This window comes from Chrysochloris asiatica, unplaced genomic scaffold, assembly GCF_000296735.1.
Source record: "Chrysochloris asiatica unplaced genomic scaffold, ChrAsi1.0 scaffold00126, whole genome shotgun sequence".
Taxonomy (NCBI): domain Eukaryota; kingdom Metazoa; phylum Chordata; class Mammalia; order Afrosoricida; family Chrysochloridae; genus Chrysochloris; species Chrysochloris asiatica.
The window spans coordinates 6,788,604-6,801,320 of NW_006408644.1; positions in this window are offsets into that span (position 1 = coordinate 6,788,604).

A 12,717-nucleotide genomic window follows, 5' to 3' on the forward strand; every position below is an offset into this window, starting at 1 on the left:
CCTTTGGTTGGTTGATGATGAATGGAGGATATTGTAACTATATATGAAACTATATATGATAGATGAATGTAAAGCTAATGTTCTCCCGGTAAACTATCACATAATTCACAATAAAACATTAAAAAAAATAATAAATAAATATGACACCATGGCATCTCTGAAACAGTAGACTGTGTCATCGTACATAAGAAACAAGACAGAATGGCTCAAACAAGTGACCAAACTGCATTGAGAAAGTACAATAAAAGGAATGATATCAGTACTACCTGATAAGGAATTCAATTCCTCCTGAACCTCTCTGAGAGAGCTTCTTCATCTGGATGTGATATCCTCAATTTGGACTTTGAGTCATCCAAACTTGGAGAAAATAAATTTGTTCATTAAAGCCAAAAAAAAAAAAAAAAGATGGAAGGAATTCACAGACTCCCCGTACCAAAAGATTTGGCGAATCTGCAAACATTTCAAGAGGTACCATATGATCAAATTCCAATAGTATTGAAAGAGGCAGTCCAAGCTCCACAGAAGTCACTGGCAAAAAAAGAAGTCTATAGGAATTGACAGATTACAAATTGAGATGTTTCAACAAACGTATGCAGTGCAGAAGGTGCTGACTTGTCTATGCCAGGAAAATAGGAAGACAGTTACCTGGACAACTGATTGGAAGAGATTGATATTCCAAAGAAAGGTGACCAAGCAGAATTCAGAAATCATCAAACTAATATTGTTAATATAACATGAAAAGAAAATTGTGCTAAAGATAATTTTAAATGGTTGCAGCAGCACATTGTTAGAGAGCTTCCAGAAATTCAAGCCAGATTCAGAAGGAGACATGGAACCAGGGATATCATTCCTGATGTCAGATGGATCTTAGTTGAGAGCAGAATATACAAAAAGATGTTTATTTGTGCTTCATTGAACAAACTCTGGAATCCATAACATCTAATTGTGTTCATGAGGAACCTGTACAAACATACACCAAGAAAGATTCAGTTGTTCAAACAGAACAAGAGAATACTGAATGGTTAAAATCAAGAAAGATGTGCATCAAGGTTGTGTGCTTACACCATACTCTTTCAATCTGTATGCTGAGCAAAGTATCAAAGAAGCTGGATTATATTTAGAAGGTTACATCAGAATTGAAGGAAGACTCATTAACAACCAATGATATGCAAATGACACAGTTTGTCTGCTGGGAATGAAGAGGTCTTAATATAATTACTGATGCAGATCAAAGACCACAGCCTTCACTATGAATTGCACCTCAATTTAAAGAAAATGAGATCCTCACAACTGGACCAATAAATAACATCATGATAACTGCAGAACAGACTTAAGCTACCAAATGTTTCATTTTACTTGGATTCACAATCAACATTTATGGCAGCAGCACTTAAGAAATCAAATAACCTGTATACCCAACTTGAAAGGACATGCATACCAACCTAAAACTGCTAGCAGAACAAAATATTCTTACTGAAAGAAAGATCTGCAGGAAAAAGCAGACTGGCTATTTGAATATCAAGCAAACTATTTTGGAGCCATCAAGGTGAGAAAATTCAGCCCATTAGGGAAAACGCCCTTCTATGACTGAAATTAAAGGGAATATGCTCACGGGTGTCCACCTGGGTTTACTTGTGAGTAGCAGAGAGGAAATGCAGCAATGAAGACGTGGGCTGAGTTTGGCCATAGACACCCATTGACCTCAGGATGAGAAAGAGAAGAAGAAATGCTGTCTGAACTGAAATTTAGGGAGAGGTGACTGACCAAACCCATAGGTGCTGACCTAGCCACCCAGGAAAAGAACTGAGAGTGAAGCGACAAGCTGGTACGAAGTGCAGGGAGGCACGCGTGAACTCCCAAACTTGCAGCTGGTACCCATTTGACCTAGCTTGGATGGCTGATAGTAATGTGCCATGGACTTGGTTTCGACTCATAGCGACTCTGAATAGGGTTTCCAAGGCTGTAAATCTTTATGAGAGCAGAAATCCTCATCTTTCTCCTGCAAAAAGGCTGGCAGTTTTGGACTACTAACTTTGAGGTTAGCAGAGAAACGCATTACTATACTACCAGAGCAGCTTGGTCTTGGATGGCTAGCTGACCAGAACTCGACCAGATGAAGATAAAAAAGTTTGATACTGTGAACAAGTGTAAATTGCTACAATTTGATGAGCTTGACCTTTGCTTACAAATGTAGTTTCTCAAAAATATAACTAGAATGGAAGGATTATTCATATCAAGGAACAGACTTGATTCCTCAGTGCACTGGATTGATAGAGATGGGCAATCTAGACATTGGTTATTCAAAATGGGGAGCTATAAAGGCACAAAATTGCTTACTTACAAGCTTTCATGAGTGTGCTTAGTTTCAGAATGAAGGGCATACGATAGAATCCCCACTGAGTAGTTTTCCTGTTTTCCAGAGGGGGCTGGTGAAAGGGGATGGGGGAGGATGGGGATAGGATTTTATAATTTGATGTACTTGGTATCAGGACTAATTGCGATGGTCATAACTGTAAATGTAGATGATGTCTAACTAAAATGAAGGAGTAGGTAATCTTTGATTTGAGGAATGGAGGAGTCTAAGCACCATCAAGAGAGAAGAGCATGAAGGGAGCCTGAGTTCTTAACCAGAAAATACGGGACAGCAGAAAAGGTGGTAGAGGTGATGGCATCGAGAGATAGAGCAGTTGAGAACTCTAGGCCCATGGAATGAGAAAGGCTGTGTGCCTGCGAGCAGGAGGCTGGCTTTCAGAACATGCCTTTAGGATATTTTAATGAATATGTATTTTTTGTTTTGTATGTGTATATCAAATAGTTTTGCCTTATTAATTTGTGAAATATAAGATGTAAAAGGGAAGGCACAGGGGGAAAATAGGATAACTGTTGTTACAGGGAGGGGATTGTAATCATTGAAATGAAGCAAAGCATATAATTTGTTGTATGTAAAGCTGATGATCTTGTCTGTTAACCTTTACTCAATTCACAATGAAAACTTAAAAGGAAAGAAAGAAATCGAACTATGTACTGCATTAAGCAAATCGGCTGAAAAAGACCTCTTTAAAGTATTCAAAAGTAAAGATGTTACTTTGACATTTAAGGTGTGCCTAACACAAGCAAACACAAGCGTGCTTATGTTTGGTATTTTCAATTGCTTCATATGCATGTGAAAGCTGGACAGTCAATAAGGAAAACTGAAGTGGGAATCAATTAATTTGAATTAATTGTGTTGGAAAAGAATATTGAAAGCATGATGGACTGCCAGAAGAATAACTGATCTGTTCTGGAAGAAGTAAGGCTGATTGCTCTTTAGAAGTGAGAAGGGTGAGATTTTGCCTCTCATAGTTTGAACATGTTGCCAGAAGGATCAATGAAAAAGAGAAAGACCTCAGCAAGATGGCAGGAATACTGGCCTCAAACATAACAATTATGTGGATGGCACAGAACTTGCTGTTGTTGTTAAGTGCAGTCGAGTCAATTCCAACCCATAGCGAGCCTGTATAGGGTTTCCAAGGAACAGCTGGTGAGCTTGTACTACCGATCTTGCCGTTCAAATTACTTTGCAGTCTGACACATTAGCGTACGACATTGTACTTTCACTGTGAGTTGGAGCCCATTCAATAGCAGCAACAACAACAGGAAGATGAGGAGTGGCTTTGGCTTCTTGACCCCTAAGTGGACTAGCAAATAGAACTGCAAGGCTTGTGAAATAGCAAATAGTACTGCAAGACTTGGCTCATAAGGAACTCGACTCTGTTTAGTTTTAAAGCAATGCCTCAATTAAAGTCTCCAGGGAAGACCAATGTTGACATGTTTTGAGAAAGTGTGTGAGACGCAGTGATAAACATTTGTCAATCCCCTGCTGTGTTCCTGCCATCTGCTCTTCTGAGCTTGAGGGGAATTCAGGGCTTATGGCATCCTATTCAGGGCATTGCTTTTTCTCATCAGAGAGCAAAGGGAAGCTGCCTCTCCAAGTGCCATTTTCCTATTGAGGATGAGGTGTACTATTGCTCACCCTCCCGAGGCAATACTGTTCAAGAGGACACTGTCTAGAAATGAGTTTCCTTTTGATGCATTCAGACGAGTTCAGACACACTTGCAGGAAGGAATCACACACCCTTTCTAAGTACCACTGTGCCCTAAATAAGGATTCTAGACTAGACCTTGCCTAGGGGCTAATTAGAGATACTTGTCTTATGACTTGTCCTTCCTCTAAACACCTAGCAAGAATCATTACCCTTGTTGGAGAGATATTTAGTCTTTAGATACTATGTCTCAATTACTCAAGTGTAGGAACAGTAGGGAGGGAATGCTGTACATCAGACTTGCTTAGTGACATAGTTCTTGCATTTGCCATTCAAAATAATCAGGGATCCTGTTCCTTTCCCCACTCTAAACCAGTCAGCTTAGGAAGTAAAAGCAGCAGGAATAAGGAAAAAGCCTCTTATTTAATTCATTTGATGACATAGGAAAATATCTCCTGAAGAATTAAAAAATTCAAATCTAGGAAACTAAACTGTGACATCCCAAAATAAGACAGTGAAATTAAAGTCCAAATATAAAATGTCACTCAGAATATATCCTACAGGAAATGAAGTTATTTGATTGGTAGTGTAGTGGTTACAAATTGGGCTGTGAACCGCAAGGTCATCAGTTCGAAACTACCAGCTGCTCCGTGGAAGAAAGATGAGGCGTTCTGCTTCCATAAAGATTAACAGCCTCGGAAACCCTGTGCAGGGTCGCTATGAATCGGAACCGACTCCATGGCACATAACAACAACAACAACAGATTGAACAGAAATAGTGGCATATACTGTGTGTCTACGTGGTGCAAATGGCTAAGAGCTCCACTACTAACCAAAGGAAAGCTTGGTGACTTAAACACACCCAGAGGCACTTTGAAGAAATGCCTAACAATCCACTTCTGAAAATCCTTTTGAGCACTGTTCTACTCTGATATACTAGAGGCTTCCATAAGTCAGAAATGACTTGACAGAAACTGATTTGGATGTGATTTTTAGTGGTATATGTACTAAAAGGAGCTCTGGTGGTTAAAAACTCAGGTGCTAATAAAAAAATCATTGGTTCAAACCCACCAAGAGGTAAAGATGTGGCAGTTTGCTTCTGTAAAGATTTACAACCTTGAAAATCCTATGGAGGTAGTTCCACTCTGTCCTAGAGGGCTTCTATGAGATGGAATCAGCTTCATGGCAGTGAGTTTGGTTTGAGTTTTAAATATGTTTGTTATCTGGTAACATAGTGGTTATGAGTAGGGCTGCTAACCTCAAGGTCAGCAATTCAAAACTACCAGCCATTCCCTTGCCTACTATTGTAAAATAGACACTTGGGGGGTGGGGGATAGCCAGAAATATCACCATAGAAACTTGTAAGTCTGTCTTCAGCCTATATCTGATTGGAATATCTAAAATGGGGCTAGAACTTGCCCAGTGAAGGAGGCTTCTTGTGGAGCCTTTGCATTGAATCCTGATCCCCATCTAGAATCTTCTGAGGTGGGAAATTCCACTTGAAAGGACAAGTAGACCAGCCTGAAGTGGCTAGAAAAACAGAAGATACTTCTTGAAAGAAAGACCAGCAAGAAAAAAAATCAAAAACAATAATGGCAGTCTGATTGACTACTACAAGAACAAGCAAATTGTTCCCATGGAAGCCATCAAGCCAAGCAGTCAGGTCACCTCAGGGCAAACCCCCTTCCAAGACTGAGACTCAAGGGAAATACATGAGCAGGCATGTGACCTTGCTGGTGCCCACGTTGTTCTACCTATAAAGGGAAGTGTGTGTGTGTGGGGGGGGGTGAACAGCAATGAAGTTGTGAGCTAAATCTGATGACTTTCAATAGACTCCTGTCAACCTGGGTTGAGACCTGGTTGGCCAGCACTATGGTGAGACTGGGGACTCCTGGACCCAGGGACAGGGACATGGCCACAGGGGACTAGAGTGGAGAGTGAAGTGTTCAGCTGATATGAAGTGATGGGTGATGTACAAAAACACCCATACTTGCAGATAGTGCCCATTTGACATGGCTTCAATGGCTGGATGATCAGAACTCGACTAGAGGAAGAAAGAAAAGGGAAAAAAAAAGGAGTAATCCGCTACAATTTGATGAACTTGACCTATACTTATGGATGTAGTAGCTCAAAAGTGGTAACAAATGTTTACAGCGAGGATCATTCCCACCCCCTCAGTACACAAGGTTGACAGGGATGGGCAACTAAGACATTGGCTATCCAAAATGGTGGTGGGGGGTGGCTACAAAGGCACAAAGTGACTGGCTTACAAACGTTCAAGAAGCCTTGTTTAAAAAGGCACAGATAAAGGTAGAATCTCCAATGAGTGGTTTCCCACCTGTCTAGATGAGGCTGGTGAAAGGAGATGGGGATAAGACTCTTGTAGATCAATAGTGAATAATTGCTATCAGGACTGACTATGAGTGTTGCAAATATAAAGGAAGATGTTTTGTAACTAAAGGAGGGAAGTGGTTGATCTTGCATTCCAGGAGTGGAGGACCCTGTAATCATCAAGGGAAAAGAGTGGCATGCAGGACCCTATCCAGAGAAGCAGTAACACCAGACATGGAGAGATGGAGAGGCTGGAGACTGTGTGCTGGTGGCCGGGGTGGAGGGCGGTCTTGCGGGGTGTACCCTTTGGTTGTTTGAATGGTTATATATTCCTGTGCTTAGGTGTACACCCAAAATAAATTTTAAAAAAAAAAGAGGGACTGGAAAAGAGGGAATGGAAGCAAATGCTGTTGAATGATGATGCACAGAGAGGATTGTAATCATTGCAATGAAACGAAATATAATAGGATGAATGTAAAACTAATGTTCTCCCATGTAAACTAGCACTCAATTCACAATAAAATTTAAAAAAAAATAAAAACAAATCCTAATCTAATAGTATAAACATGAGGAAGATGACCTGTTTTAGAAGGAAGTGGGGGCAGTGCATGAATATTAAATATTTTCGTTTTCAATATCTTTGTGCTGCAGCCAGGCAGAGGAGGCTCTATGTCATAACCAGAGAGTTTTGTTGAGTCTTTTAGTTTCGCAATAACCCACAGTTATTCTTTGGAATACAGCAATGCAAATCAGAAGATGTTTTTGTTCATACCAAGGAGCCCAAATTTAAATGAAAATGGGTTCCATTGAGCATTTTGCTCTCTTAAAGAGTTATCTCTATGGGATCAAATTGGCAACAGCAACTCAAATGGTTAGATAAGAAACAGTGGGTTGATGTTGGAATAATAATTCAGAAAAGTAGAATAAGAAGGGTTGCACAACTTGAAGAATATAATCAATGTCACTGAATTGTACATGTAGAAATTGTTGAATTGGTGCATGTATTGTTATGTGTTATTTTAACAACCATAAAGCCAAAATACTTTATTTTAAAAATACTTAAAAAACAAAAAACTACCAGCCATTCCATGAGAGAAAAATGTGGTTTTCTGCTCCCGTAATAATGTCCAGCCTTGGAAGCCCTATGCAGGGTAGCAATGAGTCAGAACCGATGCCATAGCACACCACCACCACCATCCCATGCATCAGCTGTACTGTTATGACTTTCATGTTGCTGTGATGCTGGTAGCTATGCCACCAGTATTTCAAATACCAAAAGAGCTTCCAGATGAATACAGACTATGAAGAAAGGCCTGGTGTTCTACTTCCAAAAATTAACCAATCAAAACCTTATAAATCACAATAGAACATTGTTCAATTTACTTACTTTGGATATAGTGAAGTAACAAGTTGGTAAGCACAAGGGAGACCCTTGGCAAGATGGATTGGCACAAAAACTGCAATGATGCATTGGTGCATGCCAGTGATTATGGGGAGCAGGCAAAATTCTGTTCTGTTGTGCATAAGATCTCTTTGAGTGAGAGTAAACTTTATGATTGTGTAACATATCCGTGCCTCGTTTTCTTCATTTGTAAAATGGGAAGGATAATAATTATATGTAATTACATTATAAAGAGTGGTTGTAAGGAATAAATAAAGTTAATACATACAAAGTGCTTGACACATAAGAAGTGCTCAATAAATGTTAGCTATAGCTTTGGTATGACACTGTGGGATAATGCACTGAACCGCAAGGTTGGCATTCAAATTTACCAGCTGCTCCTCGGAAACCCTATACAGGGTTGTTATGAGTCAGAACAGACTTGAAGGCACTTAACAACAACAACAGTTCAAGTTGTGTAAGAGAAGAATCAAAGCCAGTCCACTTAGATCTTCCCAGAGGAGGTGAAAATATCTGAATTGAGCTTTGCAGTAATAGTAGGTATAGTGGTCAGCCAGGTATAGAAGGCTAGTAAGGGTATTCCAGGCAGAAGAAAACACATGCAAAAGCCCTTTTCCTGTCAGCCTATTTCAGGTTCATCAGCACAATCACAGTTTATTAAGAAACCTGATATTATGAACCCTACTTTTTCTTTAAGTTAAAATGGCTTCCGTATATATTATGTGACTTTAGTGATGCTTCCAGAAGCCCAAAGACATGTAAAATGCGGCTTGAAAAGAGGAAGAAGCATCAGGAGTTCTGAATAGGCTGCTGGGCATGAAGAAAAGACAGAAGGGCACCTCATACACACTAGTCTGTCCAAGTGCCTAATGGCAAGGAAGATGGCAGGGGTAGAGCCAGAGAGGAAATCAAAGTCCCAGAGGAGGGAAACTGCTGTTGAGTTAAAACAGTTGGGGCTGATAAAGAAAAGATGAAAAGAGATGGAAGCAGAACAAATAAAAAGCAAATTTAAAACTCCACAAAGTATACACTCTCAATTAAAGCAGCTTTATACAGTTTCCCAGACAAAGTCCTAGCAATCATTTTAGAAGTTCCTTTAAATCACATTTGTTAGGTAGTCAGCCTGCAGAGAAGAGCAAGCCACTGAATTGTGGTTGTAACTTTTGTGGAGACATTTCTTCAGGAATCCAGTGAATGGGTCAGATGAAAGACTGCCAGTAGGTCAAGGAAACTTGTCCTGGACATCAGCCCACACCAGATAGTTGGAGGGTAAAAGGAAGGGACCAGATTTCAGCCCAGTTTGTAGCTTTGAAGATAGACAAGCCTGATGTTTGGCAATCCAAGCTCACAAAGAGAATTTTTAATGTCTCATGATGCCTCTTGCCTGACAACATCTGCAGGAATTGGCCAACGCAATATGACATTTGAGTGTCTAGAATCAGGACATAATTCCTTCCTGGAGCCCTTGTTCTGTTTCTCTGGGATGTAGCAGGTTTTGATGATGATGATAATTGGCCTGCCTTGCTTTTTATGCATTCATGATTACAGTCTCTATGCACACTTTATAGCATTCCTTCACCTTTGGAAAGCAGCTGGAGGAGCTATGGGCCATGGTGGGGAGGAAGGAGGAAGCTTACTGTGAACCAAAGACTTGAAAGTCTAAAAAATGGATTTTAGAGACCATCTGCTCTCTGGGGAAGAAATGGGCACCTGGAATATTCATGTGGGTGCCCTAAGTCACATACTTAGTGACAGAGCGCTGATCAGATTTCAATCCTTATTTTGTTCAACCTGAAGGAAACATTGGCCTTAATATTGTTTCTTTAATACAGAAAGGTATAGTGTTTTATTTTGTGTCTTAAAGCTACATGATTCATGATCATTCTCTTGATTTTGCTGCAATATATTATTATTCTGTCAGAAGGTTCAAGAGAAAAGAATGTGGTTTCTCATGCCAACAAGTTATTGACCTACATGATTTCTGTGTGGCATGGACATTTCTAGGGCTGCTGGGAGGGAAATTCAGAAGAATCAAAATAACCTCCTTATAGCTGTAAAACAAACCAGTCCTTTTTTTCATTGCCATCCTAAGCCTTTCAGTGTAAGGCTATCAAGGGTCTTTGAACATTACTTGCAGGTCTTAAACAAGTCAGCCAAATTGATTTGTTTCCCCCACTCTTGGTACTCTCTTTTCTTTCCCTCTCCTCCCCAACATGCCACTAGCTTAGTGCCTGCTCTCCACCAAAATGTTCTACCTAAACAGTAGCCCATGCTCCCTATTTCTCCAGACATTTATATCTTAATTTGTTTTTTATTAAGTACTCTCTCCATGCCATGTCTGGTGCTAGGTACTTAACCCAAAATTAATACCATAAATTCTCTTTAGACCCCCTACCCCACCATCAGCATCCAGGCAAAACTTTCCCATCCTATGTTCCATACTCTCAGTGCTCTACTTGAGTTGCCAAGGTAACAGTTATCTGACAAATTAATTTGTGCTAAGATGTTACATGACACCCCTCAAAATAACATCATATGGACATTTGTAGACTCCTATATTGACCTTACAGTTTACCCAAACTTTAGCCCAGTACTCCTAATAATAATAATAATAATGTCCTCTATTTTTAGAGTTTGTAAAAGCCCTTTTACATAATCACTCAATATTATCCCTCAGCTGTGCAAAGGTGTTAATGTGGACTTTATCCTCTGTCATATAACACAAAGGCATATTTTAAGGTGTCCCTTAATTTTCCAAATTACAGTCTCAACCTGTTGCTTCTTCTCAGACTGTGGTCTTTTTCTGAAAAACAAACATTGTCGCAATCTAGGTGCTGAGGCAGTGAGTAGCAGGTGAGAAAAGTCAAGAGAAGTGCTGAAAAAAGCCATCTCTTTTCTACCTTGCCACCAACAAACTATCATAAAGTCTAATCCTGTACAAGCCTGAACCTCAGGCCATATCCCTAGCCCAGAAGCTTCTGGAAGATGCTACAGTCCAATATCAACTCCCACCCCAGGCTAAGATACCCTACTTTAACATCGCTCCCTTCACATGTCTCTGACACAATCTGGGCTAGGAAAAAGGCAACCAAAACCAAATTCAAATCAAACCAGTTTCCATCCAGGGGACTCTAACTCAACGGAACCCCATGTGTGTCAGAGTATAATTGTGCTCGATAGGGTTTTCAATAGCTGAATTTTTTTAGAAGTAGATCTTTCTTCTGAAGTATATCTGGGTGGACCCAAACCTCCAATCTTTGAGATAGCAACTCAGCACTAAACTGTTTGAACCACTGAGGGTCTCCAGGAGGAGAGCAGACCTACCTAAAGCTCCACTTTGATTTTTTCTAAGAAATTAAAATATTTTAGTTTCTCCATGAGAAATGTAATTCCTTAAGACAACTCTATGAACCGCTGCCACCACCAGTTTGACAGTGGAAACTTCTTAAGGGCAAAGAAGCATCTCCTCTATTAGAAGGACATCTGACAAGAAGGGAGGTTAGCAAGAAACATTGAAGTTAGAGATCAGAATATCAGAGCTAGAAGAAAACTTTTAGATCATTCACAGCAGTGGATTTCAAACTTCACCATGTATCAGCATCACCTGTAAGACATCAAAACATAGATTGGTGGACCTAACCCCAGGATTCCTGATTCAGTAGTTCTGAGGGTGGGCCTGAGGATTTGCATATCCAGCTAGTTCCCAGGTAATGCTCTACTACTACTCTAATCTAATCTGTATCTATATCATCCCCATGTTACTGATGTGGTAACTAATGAGCTGTTTAGAAACTTGCCCAAGGCCACACAATCCAAGTAGCCCAATGCTAGAGTCTCTTCTCTTTATTATACTACAGCTACCTTTAAGGTGTCTGTGCTTAAGTCCCAGCTCCACCATTTTGTAGATTTGTGATTTTAACCTTTATCCATGAAACAGAGATAATAACTGTACCTACCTCTAAGGACCATTGTGAGAATTCAATTAGATAATAATATGTGAAAACCCATATGTATAAACACTTAATACTGTGCCTCATCATAGTAAAACAAGTTGCCTTGGAGTTGATTAGAATTCATAGCAATCCCATGTGTTGCAGAGTAGCACTGTGCTTCATAGTGCTTTCAAAGCTGTCACCCTTCGGAAGCAGATTTCCAGGCCCTTCTTCCAAGGTGCCTCTTGCACTAATCAGGTACTACAGAGAAGTACTCAGCAAATTACTGGCAGTAGCTATCACCATTGAAAGGAGCCCTGGTAGCATAGTGGGTTACTTATTGGACTGTTAAACACAAGGTCAGCAGTTTGAATCCATCAGCTGATCCTTAGGAGAAAGATGAGGCTTTTGATCCTGTAAAGATTTACAGCCTTGGAAACCTTATACAAGGTAGCTGTGAGTCGAAACCAATTCGACAGCACACAGCAGCAGCTATTATCAATCATCACTGTTGAAACTGTTTTTGTAATTTTCTTTGTTTAACTTTTTATTTGGTTTGGATGAAAGTTTACAGAGCAAATTAGTCTTTTATTTAGCAATGTATACACATTTTGTTTTTTGACATTAATTTTTTTTTTACACTAAGTCCCTACAATGTAAAAACATACTTCCCACTGCCTCTCTGACTCCCTCCCAGTTTCTATCCATCCTTTCTGCCTGCCTCTTCCTGCCTTCTGAGGTTTGTTTATGGGAAAATGCTGCCCTTTTGTTCTCCTATGATTGATTGTTGTAAGGAGTGTGTTCTTGCCTGATGTCATTGTTTACTTAACAAACCTGTCTGTTGTTTGGCTGAAAAGTGATCCCCTAGAGTGGGTTCAGTTCCAGGTTTGAAGGGTGTCTAATGTCAATAGTCTGATGAGGTTCAACAAGTCTCTATCAGACCAGTAAGTCTGATCATGTCTTTATAATTTTGAGTTTTATTCCACATTTTTCTCCCACTCTATCCAAGACCATCTATTGTAATCCTGGG